General features: G+C 45.8%; 1 protein-coding gene across 5 annotated transcripts in view; it reads left to right on the top strand.

Annotated features, from left to right (window-relative positions):
- LOC124613920 (neurexin-1) overlaps positions 1–18,824 on the top strand; it is a 2,081,056-nt gene that overhangs the window by 1,845,224 nt on the left and 217,008 nt on the right. The window lies entirely within an intron of this gene.

The following is an 18,824-nucleotide window of genomic DNA, read 5'->3' as shown; positions in this document are numbered from 1 at the left end:
CAGGATAATGCACGACCACATGTTGCAGGTCCTGTACGGGCCTTTCTGGATACAGAAAATGTTCGACTGCTACCCTGGCCTGCACGTTCTCCAGAACTCTCACCAACTGAAAACGTCTGGTCAATGGTGGCCGAGCAACTGGCTCGTCACAATACGCCAGTCACTACTCTTGATGAACTGTGTTACCGTGTTGAAGCTGCATGGGCAGCTCTACCTGTACACGCCATCCAAGCTCTGTTTGACTTAATGCCTAGGCGTATCGAGGCCGTACTGGATACTGATTTCTCAGGATCTACGCACACAAATTGCATGAAAATGTAATCATATGTCAGTTCTAGTATAATGTATTTGTCCATTGAATACCAGTTTATCATCTGCATTTCATCATGGTGTAGCAATTTTAATGGCCAGTAGTGTAGAAAGCACTGATGCTCAAATCGTTATAGGCACTGAAAGCTGGCTGAAGCCGGATATACGCTCAGCGGAAATTTTTGCGAACAACCTAACGGTGTTCCGAAAGAATAGACTAAACATGGTTGGCAGTGGCGTGTTTGTTCCTGTTAGAAGTCGTTTAACTCGTCGTGAAAGTGAAGTAGATACTTCCTGTGAGTTAGTATGCGCAGAGGTTATTGTTGGCAACCGGGATAAAATAATAATAGGATCCTTTTACCGACCTCCCAATTCAGATGATACAGTTGCTGAAAGGTCCAAAGAAAACTTGAGTTTGATTTCAAACACGTAACCGACTCATACGATAATAGATGGTGGTGACTTTAATTTACCCTCGATTTGTTGGCGAAAATATGTGTTTAATTCCGGAGGTACGCAAAAAATATTACCTGAAAATTATTTCGAGCAGTTAGTTCATGAGCCCACGCGAATAGTAAACGGTTGGGAAGACACACTTGACCTCTTAGCAACAAATAATCCTGGATTAATAAAGAGTATCAAAACCGATTCAGGGATTAGTGAACACAGGGTTGTAGCAATATTGAATATAGTAATCCCCAAATCCTCGAAAAATAAGCGAAAAATATACCTATTCAAAAAATCAGATAGAAATCCACCTGACGCCTTCCTGAGAGACAATCTCCACTCATTCCAAATTAATAATATAAGTGTAAACCAGGTGTGGCTTGAATTCAAAGAAATAGTATCGGCAGCAATTGAGACACTTATACCAAATAAATTAACAAACGACGGAGCTAATCCTCCTTGGTACACAAAACGGGTTAGAACACTGTTGCAGAAACAGCGAAACAAACATGATAAATCCAAACAGACGCAAAATCCCCAAGATTGGCGATCTTTTACAGAAGCTCGAAATTTAGCGCAGACTTCACTGCGAGATGTTTATAACAGTTTCCACAACGAAACTTTGTCTGGAAATCTGGCAGAAAATCCTAAGAGATTCTGGTCGTATGTGAAGTAAATTAGCGGCAAGAAACAATCAAGGTCTTCTCTGCGCGATAGCAATGGAGATACTATCGAAGACAGCGCTGCCAAAGCAGAGTTACTAAACACAGCCTTCCGAAATGCCTTCACAAAAGAAGACGAAGTAAATATTCCAGAACTCGAATCGAGAACAGCTGCCAACATGAGTAACGTAGAAGTAAATATCCTCGGAGTAGTGAAGCAACTTAAATCACTTAATAAAAGCAAGTGTTCTGGTCCAGACTGTATACCAATTACGTTCCTTTCGGAGTATGCTGATGCATTAGTTGCATACTTAACAATAATATACAACCGTTCGCTCGACGAAAGATCCGTACCCAAAGACTGGAAAGTTGCACAGGTCACACCAACATTCAAGAAAGCTAGTAGGAGTAATCCACGAAATTACAGGCCCATATCGTTAACGTCGATATGCAGGAGGATTTTTGAACATAAATTGTGTTCAAAACTATGAATTACCTCGAAAAAAACTGTCTATTGACACACAGTCAACATGGGTTTAGAAAACATCGTTCCTGTGAAACACAACTAGCTCTTTATTCAAATGAGTGGTGAGTGCTAGTGACGAGAGATTTCATATCGAGTCCGTATTTCTGGATTTCCGGAAGGCTGTTGACACTGTACCATACAAGCGGCAGGTAGTGAAATTGCTTTCATCCATAAGAACGCAATTTCAAACCAGTCACGTATTTGTGGAATTCTGTCGAAATCCGCGTACTATCGTCTCAGTTACGTGACTGGATTTGTGATTTCCTGTCAGAGAGGTCACAGTTCGTAGTAACTGACGGAAAGTCATCGAGTAAAACAGAATTGTTTTCTGGTGCTCCCCAAGGTAGTGGTATAGGCCCTTTGCTGTTCCTTATCTATATAAACGATTTGGGAGACAATCTGAGCAGCCGTCATAGGTTACTTGCAGACGACGCTGTCGTTTATCGATTAATAAGATCATCAGAAGATCAAAACAAATTGCAAACCGATTTAGGAAAGATATCTGAATGGTGCGAAAATTGTCAGTTCACCCTAAATAACGAAAAGTGTGAGGTCATCCACATGAGTGCTAAAAGGATTTCGTTAAACTTCGGTTACACGATAAATCAGTCTAATTTAAAAGCCTTAAATTCAGGTAAATACCCAGGCACTACAATTGTGAACAACTTAAATTGGCAGGACACCTAGAAAATGTAACAGATCTACTAAAGAGAATGCCTACACTACGCTTGTCCGTCCTCTTTTAGAATACTGCTGCGCGGTGCGGGACCCTTACCAGACAGGACTGCGGAGTACATCGAAAAAGTTCAAAGAAGGGTATCACGTTTTGTATTATCGCGAAATATGGGAGAGAGTGTCACAGAAATGATACAGGATTTGGACTGGACATCATTAAAAGACATGCCATTTTGCGTTGCGACGGACTCTTCTCACGAAATTCCAATCACCAACTTTCTCCTCCGAATGCGAAAATATTTTGTTGACAGCGACCTACATAGGGAGAAACGATCACCACGATAAAATAAGGACCGAGCGAGGTGGCGCAGTGGTTAGCACACTGGACTCGCATCCAGGAGGACGACGATTCATTCCCGCGTCCGGCCATCCCGATTTAGGTTTTCCGTGATTTCCCGAACTCGCTCCAGGCAAATGCCGGGATGGTTCCTTCGAAAGGGCACGGCCGACTTCCTTTGCTAATCCGATGAGACCGATGACCTCGCTGTCTGGTCTCCTCCCCAAAATCCAAGCAAGCAAGATGAAATAAGGGAAATCAGAGCTCGTACTGAAAGATTCGTTGCTTTTGTTCCTTTCGCGCGCTATACGAGATTGGAGTAATAGAGAATTGTGAAGGTGGTTCGATAAACCCTCTGCCAGGCACTTAAATGTGATTTGCAGAGTATTCATGTAGATGTAGATATAGACGTGACGCACTCGATACGTCATGCCGCTGGACTCGAGGTTCGAATCCCCGTCTGGCCCACGGGATTTACTGTTTTATCGCGGTTTCCCAACACCGCTTACGGCGAATACCCGGATTCTTCCTATGCAAACGACTGGGCTGTACTCAAATGATAGCAGTGAGGCCGCAGTGTAGAAGTCCAGGGTCCAAAGACAGGCGCACGTCATGAGGATGTTCGTGTAGACCACCCGCGCCGCTTTCTGAGATTAGAGCAGTCTGACGGAGACGACACTGCGACGTGGTGTCTCGATAAACACGCCAGTAAATTCACGACCACAGCGCGGCCCTCTGCATCACTCGGTCTTAAGCCAGTCGCGTATTTTTGGAATGCTGTCGAAATCCGCGTACGATGGATGCTACACGAGAATGATTGTGGATAGCAAGGTGTGTGAATAGTATTTCCCTCCACAACGATTCAAACACGTCGTGTAGTCCATGCCTCGACATGTTACTGCAGTTTTGGGAACTAACGGATGAATGACTCACTCCTATACACTCTGTAGTTAAATAACTCTTTAGAGTGTGTGTGGACAAAGGTTTTTTCGAGTTACTTTTCGTCGACCAAGCAAAGCCTCTGGCTGTGTAGAGACAGCACTTCCAGAATAATGGACTTGTACGGCACTAGAAATAACAGCCTCAAACTCGGAATTTTGACGATCTAACGTGCCAATTTGACAGAATTTAGTGCGATAACACTTAGTAGGACATCCAGTAACTCTGTCAATCAGTACCGAGCCGAATGACTGCTTGTGAAAGAGTCAGAGGTTGACCAACGAGCCGGCCGCGGTGGCCGTGCGGTTCTGGCGCTGCAGTCCGGAACCGCGAGGCTGCTACGGTCGCAGGTTCGAATCCTCCCTCGGGCATGGGTGTGTGTGATGTCCTTAGGTTAGTTAGGTTTAAGTAGTTCTAAGTTCTAGGGGACTTATGACCTAAGATGTTGAGTCCCATAGTGCTCAGAGCCATCTGACCAACGCGTTATTGTCATGATCAGTTTGTGAAGTTCTTTCTTTTGCATAAATCATTCATTTTTTCTGGAATTGAAATCATTTTTTGTCTGTACATCTACAGCTACACGATTACCCTGCAATTCACAAATAAGTGCCTGGCAGAGGGTTCATCGGACCACCTTCAAGCTGCTTCTCTACCGTTGCATTCTCGAACAGCGTGCGGGAAAGACGGACACTGCAGCCGTTGTGTGCGTGCTCTGGTTCCTCTCGTTTTATCACGAACACCTTTTCTCCCCATGTAGGTGGCCGCCAATGAAACACTTTCACACTCTGATGATTGAAATTTCACGAGAAGGTCTTGCCGCAACAAAAAGAGCCTTTGTTTAATGATTACCTACCCCACTTTGGTTATCATATCCTTGGCACACTCTACCATATTTCACGATAAATGCATAACGCCTTACCCTTCTTTGGGGTTTTTCGATATACTCCGGCAATCCTATCTAATGCGGATCTAAGTGTCATAGTCTTTCGTTTGGTTTCCCCACAACATAATCTGTGTGATCATTCCTGTTTAAGTCATTCGTAATTGGAAGCCCAAAGTAGTTCGTTGAGTTCACAGAGCTTAGACTGATGTGGTTCCTTTCAGCACTCGTGTGGACGACTTAACAATTTTAATTATTGTCGACAGTCACTTTCTCCAATTTGCAATTCGTTTCCATCATTTGATTACTTTACAAGACGGTAAATGACAGCATCATCTGTAAACAATCTGAGAGGGCTGCTCGCATTACCTTCTAAATGGTTTACATGGATCAGTAAGAGCAGAAGGTCTTTAATACCTCTTGGGACAAAGCCAGTTACTTTTTCGCTTTCCGTCACTTACTACGAACTGCGACATTTCTGGCAGGAAATCACGAATCCAGCCCCACAACTCAGACAATACTTCACAGGCACGCTATTTGATTTTAAGTCCTTTGTGAGGAAGGATGGCCTTCTGGAAATCTAAAAATATGCAATCAATTTGACGTCCCTTGTCGACAGCACTCATTACTTCGCGAGAGTACGGGACTAGTTGTGTTTCACAAAAACGATATTTTCTGAAACCGTGTTGGCTACTTGTCAATAAATTCTCTTCTTCTCGGTAATTCATAATGCTCGAACACAGTATAAGTTCCAAAATCCTAGTAGTGCAAATCGATGTTAGTATTTGGGTGTGTAATTTAGCAGATTGTTACTATTTCCTTTCTTGGGTAGTGGTATGACCTGCGGAACTTTCTAGGCTTTGGGTACTCATCTTAGGGTTTCATTGTGGAAACTATTAAAAGCACCTCACATGGAAGTTCGTTTTAATTTCGAGCCGCTGAAAAACTTCGCCAATTTTGGAGATCGTGCTTTCTTTTACATTTAAATTGCTTTTTTCGTTGCTTCTGCAACACTGTTCTGACCAGTTTTGTGTACCATCTCCTACTGATTTATCTGGTATACATTTCTCTGAATTGCCGTCGATATTACTTCTTTAGCCGGCCGAAGTGGCCGTGCGGTTAAAGGCGCTGCAGTCTGGAACCGCAAGACCGCTACGGTCGCAGGTTCGAATCCTGCCTCGGGCATGGATGTTTGTGATGTCCTTAGGTTAGTTAGGTTTAACTAGTTCTAAGTTCTAGGGGACTAATGACCTCAGCAGTTGAGTCCCATAGTGCTCAGAGCCATTTGAACCATTTTTTATTACTTCTTTGAAAATAAACAACAGGTGTGCGCCTACATAGTCAGATTGGAAGGAGTGGAGACTGTCTCTTAGGAAGGTTTCAAGCGAATTTTTATCTCCCTTTTTAAATAGATGTATTATGCGTATGTTCTGGATGCGCTTGTACGTCACAGTATACAATCTAGGTACACCAAGCTTGTGGTCACTAATCCCTGTATGTCACGATGCACTATACTTGGTCAGGATTTTTTGTTGCTAAGATCATGACTGTTTCCGCAACCACTTATACTTCGAGTGGGCTCCTGAACTAGTTGTTCTGATAAAGCCTTCGGTACCATTATGGACGACGATTTGTGCCCACTACAGAAGTTAAACATGTATTTTCGCCAACTTATAGAGGGCAGATTGAAATCACCACAACCTGTAATTGTATGAGTGCTGTGCCTGTTTGAAATGAGCTCCGTTTCCTTTGAATTCTTCAGTAACTGTATCATCAGAGTAGGGGATGTCGGTAAAAGAAACCAATTATTAATTTATTCCGGTTGCCAAATATACCATCTACTCATACAAGTCACAGGAAAGATATGCGAGGGCTATTCAGAAAGCAGGGAACGTTTCCGTCTGACGCCGATCGCGTATATTTTGGTATGTGCATGCTGGGCAGCTCAGTCGGAATCCATCCGTGACAGTGGGAAAGTGTCTGCGAGTCTCGTTTTTTCGATATTCGAATTTGAAATGTGCGCTGCAATCGAAAATCCCGCCAGTTGTGAGGTGCGGTCTGTGATAGGGTTTTTGTTGGCAAAAAACCTAAAACCTATGGAAATTTATCGTGAACTGTGCGAAGTGTACGAAAACAACGTAATCAGTGAATGTTCCGTCCGTAAATGGTGCATTCGGTTTAAAAATGGCCGAACCAAAGTTCATGATGAAGAGAAGAGTGGACGCGCGAGCATTGTGACTGACGATGGTGTCGCTGAAGTTAAAACGATTCGTGGAAACAGTCGCTTCACAATAACGGAGCTTTAACTTTCTTTTCCACAAGTGTCATGGATTTTGTTGTTTGAAATTGTCACTCAAAAACTAGGCTACCACAAATTTTGTGCGGGATGGGTGCTTACAAAGCACCATAAAGAACAGCGAATGGGGGCAACGTTGACATTTCTGGAGGCCTACCATAAACATGGTGGTTCATTACTATATCGAATTGTAACCGGTGACGAGACTTGGGTGAAACACGTCATTTGCCAGACAAAATTACAGTCCATGGAGTTCCCCAAAATCCAAGAAGATGTTTGCAAACTTGTCAGTAAGGGAGTTCATGGCGACAGCGTTTTGGGACAGGCAAGGTGTGCTTCTTATTGATTTTCTCGAACGTGGAGCAACCATAAATTCTGTCCGGTACTGTCAAACTTTGCACAGCCTTAGAAGAGCAGTTCAAAACAAACGCCGAGGAAAGCTGACGTCCAAAATTTTGTTCTTGCACGACAATGCCCGATCTCACACGGCAAACCGTGTTGTGTCTAGACAAGACAGCCTAGACACAATGAGAGGAAGCCGAAAGGCACGCGCTAAGTTAAAGCAGGAGGGCGTGAGGTCTGAAACAGGATACGTAATGAATGCTATAAAGAAAAGTACGTAGCTTCTGGAATACTTAACTTTAATCCATCCTTTTGGTACATCTGGAGATTGTGGCGATACAAGTGAGACTCTTTAGATACATGCAATGTTACTAATGGCGCCTTGCTAGGTCGTAGCCATTGACTTAGCTGAAGGCTATTCTAACTATTGGCTCGGCAAAGGAGCGAGGCTTCGTCAGTATAGTCGCTAGCTACGTCGTCCGTACAAGTGGGGCGAGTGCTATCCCGTATCTCGAGACCTGCCTCGTGGTGGCGCTCGGTCTGCGATCACACAGTGGCGACACGCGGGTCCGACATGTACTAATGGACCGCGACCGATTTAAAGCTACCACCTAGCAAGTGTGGTGTCCGGCGGTGACACCACAAACCGCACTAAAGAACTCCGTAATTCATTCAAATGGGAGATTTTCCTTTATCTGCCCTGCAGCCCTGATCTTACTCCAAGCGACTTCCACTTGTTTGCCAAGATGAAGAACTGACGTGCAACGCAGCACTTTGATGACGACGTAGAACTCCAGCCGGGCGTGACTCACTGGCTGAAGTGTCACGCGGCAGAATTTTATGACGAAGATCTTTCAAAGCTTGTCCATCGCCTCGATGTGTTTGGTGACTATGTGGAAAAATAGTTTGTCAGTCGCTCTTTCAGACGTATATAATAAAATGTATTTCCTGTAGTTCGTTTTTTTTAATGCCAAAACATTCCCTATTTCCTGAATAGCCGTCGTACTTCAGTTCACTTTAAATAAACACTACTGACAGCAATTGATACTCCAGCACCAGTTGTATTTCATCTATCCCTTCTGAGCGCGGTTAGAGACTTTGTAAAAATTTCGGCAGGACTCATTTCTGCATTTAGCTTGCTCTCCGCCGCTATAACTACTTGAGATTCAGCATGTGGAATAAGTTTCTTTCCTAATGCAGCTATGGCAGTTTGCAATTGCAATATCGATTGTTGCTATGTGCACCATTTCCTGTATTTATTCTGCCCTCTTTGAAACTGAAGCCTTTTCAGTTCTTTTCTGAGCCGCTCTAACCTAAAAAACCGCCCAGACAGCCCCAGTGACCTGTGTAATCCCTTTCTTTGTGTAGTGGATCACTGACCTACTCCATGGAACCCGGAAACCAACCACCCAATGACGCATGTCGAGGAATCTGCAGCCCCCAGCTCTGTACAGAAGGACCACAGTAAGTTCTGTCGACAATGCTGCAAATGGTGAGCTCCGCCTCTATCTCGCAGGGCAGTCTTTACCACTGCAGCTAGCCAGCCGAAACCAGAGAGGATTTCTTCTGATCCAAAGCGACACACGTCATTAGTACCAACATGAGCTACCATCTGCAATTGGCTACACCCTGTGCTCTTTATGGCATCTGGAAGCATCCATTACACATCTGGAACGACTCCATATACAGATTGCACACTGTAGCCCTTGCCCCTTCTTGGCAGCCATATCCCTAAGGGGGCCCATTATGCGCCTAACGTTGGAGCTCCCAACTACAAGTAAAACCGCACTCTGTGAATGCCCAGATCTTGTGCCCCGAGAGGCTTCCTCTGTAATGAGGCGAGCGACTTGATCTGTCTTGGTGACTTTGTGAACGCAAAACCTGTTCCTCAGACGAACTGGGGAGGCCCTTCTATTGGACCCCTGGAAAGTCGCTACTGCAAAACATTGGAAAGGCCTATCAGTCGACTGCAAGTGAGGGGCCAACCTCAGTGTGGGCAGTACCCAGAAGCTAGACCGATCGGGGGACTCGGGGGACGTGCCAGGCGTCGCTCGGATCTCCTTGTGCAGCCCCCACAAGCTGCGTGAGTGAAGCCAATGGCGGCTGAAGCTGTGAGCTAAGGGTCGCCAACTGAGCTCTCAGCTAAACACAGCAGTCACAGTTCCTACCCGTGCTAAAGACAGCCTGATAAATAAACAAACATGCACGAAATACTGGAGCTGCAGCTAAAGACCACTGATGAAATTTAAGCTATGTCGCTTCTTAGGAGAGGCTGTGTCAACATACACTACATGTACATTACATCTATCGATTTTCAATTAGTGATAAATTGCATACAATAATGTATTTGTTAAGGTATCGTATGGATTGTGTACCTGAAATATATTTCAGAAAATTCTATTTTTCATTTTTTGAAATTATAATATTCGAGAACGCCCATACGATAGTTTGTAGGGGTAGGGGCCCACCGGGGGAGTGGAGTATGAAGTACTTTTAATAATTTGGAAAACGAATGGCGACTTGTAAGCAACCATAAAACAGTTCCAGTTCCGACACTATCAGAAACCGGCGTAATACCGACTTTTAAATCATTGTCCTGAAAGAAAAACACCTGACTACACTGTTTGTCTTCCTTTCCTAGAGAGCTAGGGGGAAGGCTGGGGGCGCGTCCGCTCCTTGTCCTTGAGTAAAGCCGCCCTTGTTAATGTATGACTTGTTACTACTGCAGAACAAAGCTATTAGAGAAATTAACCACTGGTTCCTCATATGAGGCGCTCTGTAAACTTGCTGGTCAGTGTTCAGGTCGTGGTCATAGTCTTTTGTCTTTCAATCGATATTTTTTCGGTGTATCTGATAATATTCTGATAAACAGAATACTTTTTTTCCCTTTTTTGAAGCAAACTATCATCATCATTGGGCTGTCTGCCTTGCGACAAGTTTTGATTGTATGGCCCTCCATGCTTCTCTTCCTCTTCATTCTTCGGTACCCTCCTTACGGCCTGCTGACATCATCCAGCATCTGGAACCTTCTTCTGCCCTTCCCCCCCTTTCCCGGAACTAAACAATCAGTTGCCTCTACTAGAAAGCAATCTCTTCTTAGATTGTGGCCAGTCCAGTTTAGTTTATTGTACTTCACCATCAGCAGCCTCTTCCGTTCTTCTCCAACTACCCTCAGTACTTCTTCATTCCTGACTTTGTCAGTCCAGTTGATCTTCTCCATTCTACGCCATGTCCACATTTCACAAGCTTCAATTCTCTTCTCATCCTGCTTTCTCAAAGTCGACGTTCCTGTTCCAGACAAGGCCACGCTCCATATTAAGCACTTAACCAGTTGCTTTCTTAATTCCTTGTTTAAACAACTAGCTGGGAGTCTTCTCTGCTTTTGGAGTGCCTCGTTCGGCCGAGCCATTCTCACTTTGATATCTTGTTGGCAATCCGTGACAAAACATCGGAAGATGTAATTAATAACCAGATAAGTATATATAATATATTGACAGTTATTTTCATCATGATACAATGTACAAAAATACACCTAAAGCATATTATTGCGTAATCCTAACTGAACCTCTATTCGTGAGTGTTCTCAGTCAGTGGAGTGAAACTAATTATAGAAACAGGCAAAACTTGATTATTTCTTGCGGCCTGTGCAACAGGCGAACGAAATCTCTCCGCGGTGTGCATATTTTCCGTACATTGTCAGTGGAAAACATATACACTATGTCATCAAAAGTATCCGTACACCCCCCAAAACATACGTTTCTCATATTAGGTGCATTGTGGTGCCACCTACTGCCAGGTACTCCACGTCAGCGACATCAGTAGTCATCAGACATCATGAGAGAGCAGAATGGGGCGCTCCGCGGAACTCACGGACTTCGAACGTGGTCAGGTGATTGGGTCTCACTTGTGTCATACATCTATACTCCTAAACATCCCTAGGTCCACTGTTTCCGATGTCGTAGTGAAGTGGAAAGGTGAAGGGACACGTACAGCACAAAAGCGTACAGGCGCATACCTCGTCTGTTGACTGACAGACACGGGACACAATGTGGCGATCTGACGGCAGGGTGTGGGTATGGCGAATGCCTGGTGAACGTCATCTGCCAGCGAGTGTAGTGCCAACAGTAAAGTACGGAAGCGGTGATGTTATGGTGTGGTCGTGTTTTTCATGGAAGGGCCTTGCACCTCTTATTGTTTTGCGTGGCACTGTCACAGCACTGGCCTACATTGATGTTTTAAGCACCTTCTTGCTTCCCACTGTTGAAGATCAGTTCGGGGATGGCGATTGCATGTTTAAACGCGATCGAGCACCTGTTCATAGCGCACAGCCTGTAATGGACTGGCCTGCACTGATTCCTGACCTGAATCCTATAGAACACCTCTGGGATGTTTTGGAAAGCCGACTTCGTGCCAGACCTCACCGACCGACATCGATACCACTCCTCAGTGCAGCACACCGTCAAGAATGGGCTGCCATTTCCCAAGAAACGTTCCAGCACCTGATTCAACGTATGCCTGCGAGAGTGGAAGCTGTCATCGAGGCTAAGCGTGGGCCAACATCATATTGAATTCCGGCATTACCGATGGAGGGCGCCACGAACTTGTAAGTCATTTTCAACCAGATGTCCGGATACTTTCAGTCACGCAGTGTACGATTCGTGTTGTTAAAATCAGATATCAATTCGGATGCGTACAGAGGGAATAAAAGCGTATCTCGAAACACAGGTGTTGAGAACTGGTTATGGAGGAACACATAATTTTCTAGTGTGTAGTACGATTTTGAAATCGCGAAATGAAATTCTGTATCCAGAATGAGATTTTGACTCTGCAGCGGAGTGTGCGCTGATAGTATCCTTCGGAAAAAGTAAACATGACACGGTTGACAAAGAGAGGTATATTTCGATGGTGTCACCATCACGGTGCAGTTCGGTTGAGCGCCGTAATCTACGAGTCCCGTCGTACCGCGTCACGTATTCCGGTCAAAATACCTGTCAGTAGGTGAAGAAAAAATGCCACACTCGGAGGTCGGCATGCGATTGCTCATCCAGATTCGCGATAAAAATTTGTCTAGCAAAACCTATTCCCGCCCGCAGGTTTAACAGAAGTACCCCGTATGCGTGCAGCGTGGCCGGAGCGCCCCCCCCCTCAACATCTCAACAACACCACCACTTTGCTGTCTTTCACCAAAGCGAAATTCATTGGCGTCCGAGTGGAAGTCTGGTGCGACTCCTCCACTGGTACCCTCTGACCCCTCATCCCCACCTCCCTCCGCCATTCAGTGTTTGACACATTGCATTCTCTAGCCCACCCCGGAAATAAGTCATCGACACGCCTCATGTCCGAACGATTTGTGTACGAGACACTAAGCACGATTCTCAGACCTGGGCCCGGAACTGCATCACCTGCAAGCGCAACAAAGTCGCCAGGCACACTGTTCCAAAAAAATGGTTCAAATGGCTCTGAGGACTATGCGACTTAACTTCTGAGGTCATCAGTCGCCTAGAACTAATTAAACCTAACTAACCTAAGGACATCACACGCATCTATGCCCGAGGTAGGATTCGAACCTGCGACCGTAGCGGTCGCTCGGCCTCAGACTGTAGCGCCCAGAACCGCACGGCCACTCCGGCCGGCACACTGTTCCACCTCTCCGCAAATTCGTCATTCCACCTAGCTTCTTCCGCCATGTACACCTGGACATCATCGGTCCTTTTCCCCCTCAGAGGGCTTGCGTTATGTTCTTTCTTGCATCGATCGTTTATCTCGACAGATAGAGGCCGTACCTCTCACCTACATAACCGCCAAAACCGTGGCTGAGGCTTTCGTTTCTTCTTGGATTTCCCACTTCGGTTGTCCCTGCTACTGTAACCACCAACCAGGGTCGGCAGTTTGAATCAGCACTCTTTGACCAACTCTGCCAGTTCTGTGGTATCAATAAATGATGCAGGAGTGCCTAAAACCCCGAGCAAACGGTCTGGCACAACGGTGGCATCGCACTCGCTGCTGTCACGACAGTCTTTTGACCGAGGCCCTCACGTGGGTACTTCTCCGTCTACGGTCATCGTGCAAACAGATGTCCAGATGTCGACGGCACCAGAAGTGAGTTCATCTATAATGAAAACCCTGTCCTCCCTGGGGAGCTTTTACAACCTACCTGCCCCGACAATCCCACCCCCCTTTCCGACTTCAAAAGCTAGACTGAACGCATTTTTCAAACATTTTCCTGACCCCCATCCAGCCACACTCCCTCCGGTCCTATGTACCCTCTGATCTTTCGTGCAAGTTACTTTTTCTCCACGACAACACTGTCTGGGCCCCACTCGCCACACCATATTCAGCTCTATACGAGGTCATAAACTGCACTGCTAACACGATGGACATGCAGTTAAAGATTCGCCACTCGCTGTTTCTCTCCACTGTATGAAGCTGGCACACCTCAACCCAGCGTCTTCGAAGCCCGACGACATCGTGCAGCCTCCTGGCACCGAGGACTCGCGATCGAGCTGTGACCCCTCAGAGCTGCCGCCGCAGCCCTCTTCCGAAAGTGTGTCTGTGCCACCATCGATGCTGTTCCTCAGATTCTCACCCTCTCTGTCTACCTCCTCTCCCCTACCCCCTCTAGTGGTTCTGCAAACCGACGTCCCACCCGAACGTGTGGAGGACATTAGCATACTCATCGACGACAACCACATCTTCATCTTGCTGCGGGACAACTCGCCCTACCCAACCGGGGATCCGGTTCGTCATTCGATCGCCAGCTCCCGCCTGCTCCCACATGGGGTCGACCACACACTCTTCCGAGCTACAGTAACCCCTCTGTGGAGCGTTACAGTCCCAATGTTGCCAGTCGATCACGTGGGGGACACAGTCCCCCCCTACACCGCTCCATTCTCACGCCTAGGCCGACGTATCTTTCGCCCACACCACCTACAGGAGTTCGACATCGACTTCCGAGCGTGGCTCCTGCCGCAACACACGGAGACGGACATGCACGTCACATCGCTGCCGTCTCCCTCACCACCTTCACCGCCGGACAAGCCCCCCTCCCACTGCGCTCGCTCAAACCGTGCGCCACACTGTGTGTGTGTGTGTGTGTGTGTGTGCATGATATTATCGCTACCGTGCGGGGGCGGGCAAGATGTTCTCAAGTGCGTTATGTCTCACTTATCTAATAGTGGGTTGCCACTGCCAGACCTCGGCTTTGCACTGCGCTCGTGTACTTTAGCGCTGACAAATCGACTGGAATGAGAAGAACTCGGGAATTTTATTATGCTCTCCTTCACGATCTTTATGCTAGTGCTAGAGAGTTATGCGTGTTCAAGGCGAAATAACTGTAACTCAAAAGATGGGACCTTTACTTTTTATCGATTTCAATCACGTGTTTGACCAAATTAGTCATGATTTTCTGTTGCGATTATTGACGACTGTTGTTTTTAATGAAGTTGTTGTTGTGGTCTTCAGTCCTGAGACTGGTTTGATGCAGCTCTCCATGCTACTCTATCCTGTGCAAGCTTCTTCATCTCCCAGTACCTACTGCAACCTACATCCTTCTGAATCTGCTTAGTGTATTCATCTCTTGGTCTCCCTCTACGATTTTTACCCTCCACGGTGCCCTCCAATGCTAAATTTGTGATCCCTTGATGCTTCAAAACATGTCCTACCAACCGATCCCTTCTTCTAGTCAAGTTGTGCCACAAACTTCCCCCCAATCCTATTCAATACCTCCTCATTAGTTACGTGATCTACCCACCTTATCTTCAGCATTCTTCTGTAGCACCACGTTTCGAAAGCTTCTATTCTCTTCTTGTCCAAACTAGTTATCGTCCATGTTTCACTTCCATACATGGCTACACTCCATACAAATACTTTTAATGATAAAATGTTCAAATGTAAATTCCTAAGGGACCAAACTGATGAGGTCATCGGCCCCTAGACTTACACAGTACTTAAACTAAGTTATGCTAAGAACAACACACAGACCTATGCCCGAGGAACGACTCGAACCTTCGGCGGGAGGGGCCGTGAAGTCCGTGACATGGCGCCCTCAAGCCGCACGGCCACTCCGCACGGCGCTTTAATGAAACCACACGACAAATGTTCACCTGTCTTGTTCTTCTCTCGCTGCTCTACAACCTATGATGAGTCTTGGCCTCTTCAACTATCCCCTTTCATTTACCCCAGTCCCTTGCCAGCATTTTGCAGTTCCTGTAGCCCTTCTTCCGAAGATCTTCTATGACTCAGTCCTCCCATCTAGTTTTCGATCTACCACGTTCTCTCTGACCTCCTGGTTTTCCTTGTAAAATCTTTTTTGGTATTTCAGTATCATTCATCCACGGCACGTGTCCAGCCCACCTCGGCCTAGATGACTTTGCAGTTCTTCGAACAGGCCGGTGTTTGTAGATGGCGTACAACATGGTTGTATCTCCTGCTCCATCTTCCCCTTTCCCAACTTGGACCGACGATGCTGCTGAGCAGCCTCCTCTCGAACGCTTCCAGCGACTCGGCATCCTTTGCTCTCAGAGCCCAGGCTTCAGACGCGTATGTAAGCAAGCACTGGCCCGATCAGTGCTTTGTGAATGGTTAGTTTTGTGGTCCTAGTCAGGAGCTTTCAACATAGAAGCTTTGTTAAGGCGAAATCAGCTTTATTAGCTGCAATTTGTCTCTGCTTTATTTCATACGAGGTATCATTTAGGCTGGTTACAATCAAACCCAGGTCTTGAAATGATCGACTCTTTCACGGTATAACTATCTATCGTTATTTAGTCTGACATGTTCTCACTGTGCACATGCTCAGCAGGTAGATATTTTGTTTTCTACTCACTGATATTTAGTCATATATTCCTGCTGGTCTGTTCAAATGCAGTGAATGTCTCTTCCATTGCCGTCAGAGTTCTTGCTACTACGTCGATGCCATCCGCATAGGCCAGTATCTGCACGGATTTATGAAAAATCGTTTCCTATTCGGCGACATTGAATAGGAGTCATACCATCTTGTCATACCCCATTTTTAATTTCTAAAGTATTGGACAACATTCCTCCAATTTTAAGCAACCTTGCGTTTCTCTAATTATCATTCTTACTACCGTTATCAGCATTTTGAAATACCCAATTCACCTAGAGCTTAATGTAGTTGCTCCCGATCTATACCACCGTACGCTGCTTTGAAATCAGTAAAAAGATTCCGACCCCATATTCCTTTGCCTTTTCCAGAATTTGTCTCAGGGTAAATATCAGGTCGATAGTTGACTTAATGGGGATAAATCCACATTGGTACGACTCCGTTTCCGTCAGTATTATTGGAAGGAGTCGGTCGTACAGTACGTTATAGAGGATTTTACATCCCAATTTAAGCAGTATGATCCCCCCGTAGTTACAGCATTCCATCTGGTCTCCTTCTTATAATAAGGCATACAGTCCCCTTTGTCCATGTTTGAGACCTTTTTTTTTTTTTTCTTCCCATGTTAGATTAGCCAGTTTCAGGATGTTCATTTCCAATTCAGAGCCTCCTTGTTTGAAAAGTTCTGCTGGAATGCCGCCTTCTTGTTCTTTAATTTCCTCATTGCAGTTCTCACCTCTTCTAAGTTAGGTGGGTCCACACTGTTACATGTGCCCTCTTCCTCCTGTATTTCTTTCTGTTATCTGCTTTGGTTCAAAAATTGCTCTGAGCACTACGGGACTTAACATCTGAGGTCATCAGTGCCCTAGAACTTAGAACTACTTAAACCTAACTAACCTAAGGACATCCCACACATCCACGTCCGAGGCAGGATTCGAACCTGCGACCGTAGCGGTAAAGCGGTTCCAGACTGAAGCGCCTAGAACCGCTCGGCCACAGCAGCCGGACGTTCTTCGGTATTACTGGTCTCGGATAAGCAGTTTATCAAAGTAGCTACGCCATCTCTCATATATCTCCTTCGCTTCGCTTATAATTTCGCCATTCTCGTCTTTTATGAAACTTGTTCTACCCCTGAAAGGTTCCCGTGCCTTATTCGTCTCCCTATAAAATTTCCTTGCATCGTTTGCATTTCTCAGAAGCACCATTTTTTAAGTTTTTGCCTTCATCCACTCCCTCTTTTTTCCTTTGATGGGTCCTTTTTTCCGGTTCTCCGTTTTTCTGTATATTCTTACGTTATTCCCCTGGTACAGTGTGGTTGTAATGTCCTTCCTCTGTATGCTTCATTTTTCACCTTTCTAAATACTGGTATTCAGCCGTCTATTGATGTGAGTGGTCGTGAATGAATCTTGTCCAGCTAAGCGAAGCCATCTTCGGGACAACGATCAGTAATAACACCCAACGATCGGTGGCGGTCGACTGCCTCACCTCTTCAGATCGCCACAAACTGAGTAACCGGCATTGCCGGTCGCTAACCTGTGCTCTCATAAGACGACAAAATGCATCCAAAACGTCCTTTAGCACCGGTATGTCGTCACGAGTACGAATAAGTAACGAACGTCATCGGCATACGCACGAACGATAAACCTTTCTCCCAATAACAACCAAAACCCAGTCGAGCAACCGTGGACCGCAATACGTGTTCCAGAAATAGCACGAATAACGACATAGATAGGGGACTCTTATACGGGACACCTCGACACGCTTTAATGGGGGGAGTAAGCTCCTTAATGTTCGGACCTTGGGAACTTTCGTGTTGAGTAAAGCCTATTTTGTTGCACAAATTTTTCCATTTCTGCGAAGATGTACCGAAAGTTACAAGTATTATCGGGCAAGGTTATCGGTCGAAACTCCATCTTTTGTGTGCAGCCGGCCAGAGTGTCCGAGCGGTTCTAGGCGCTACAGTCTGGAACCGCGCGACCGCTACGGTTGAAGGTTCGAATCCTGCCTCGGGCATGGATGTGTGTGATGTCCTTAGGTTAGTTAGGTTTAAATAGTTCTAAGTTCTAGGGGACTGATGACCTCAGAAGTTAAGTCCCATAGTGCTCAGAGCCATTTGAACCATTTTCGTGTGTGTGTGTGTGTGTGTGTGTGTGTGTGTGTGTGTGTGTGTGTGTGCAGTGCGAGGTTACAGCGAGACCCCAGCTGATGGGAGGTTTAGGTCTCCTAGATTTTTTGGCCAAGGCTGCTGCTTTATTTCTTCGGCACAGTATTTTACGTGTCTTCACGTTCCCCAGTCGCTAAACAGCTCGCCTTTTTGCCTGTCTCCGACCAACGAGCTTAAGCCCTCCAGTGATGTTGATTGGGTAAATAATAATTTAGTCATATTCTGGAATTCTTTATTGATGTCATTTGTTTGGAGGTTGATATTCTGTCCCAGTCACGTCTGTCTGTAAAAATGCTGTTACGTCGGTGGATGTATCCAAATCGCGATGCATCCGTGCATTCCCTGTACCCAGAGATAAATTGGAAAATAGTTTGGTCCAATGTCAGTCTATCTATTTCTCCGATGGGGTGG

The sequence above is a fragment of the Schistocerca americana genome, chromosome 4 (genome assembly GCF_021461395.2).
Source record: "Schistocerca americana isolate TAMUIC-IGC-003095 chromosome 4, iqSchAmer2.1, whole genome shotgun sequence".
NCBI classification, from domain to species: Eukaryota; Metazoa; Arthropoda; class Insecta; order Orthoptera; family Acrididae; genus Schistocerca; species Schistocerca americana.
The sequence above is the reverse complement of the archived record's forward strand: the minus strand, read 5'-3'. Positions and strand labels throughout refer to the sequence as shown.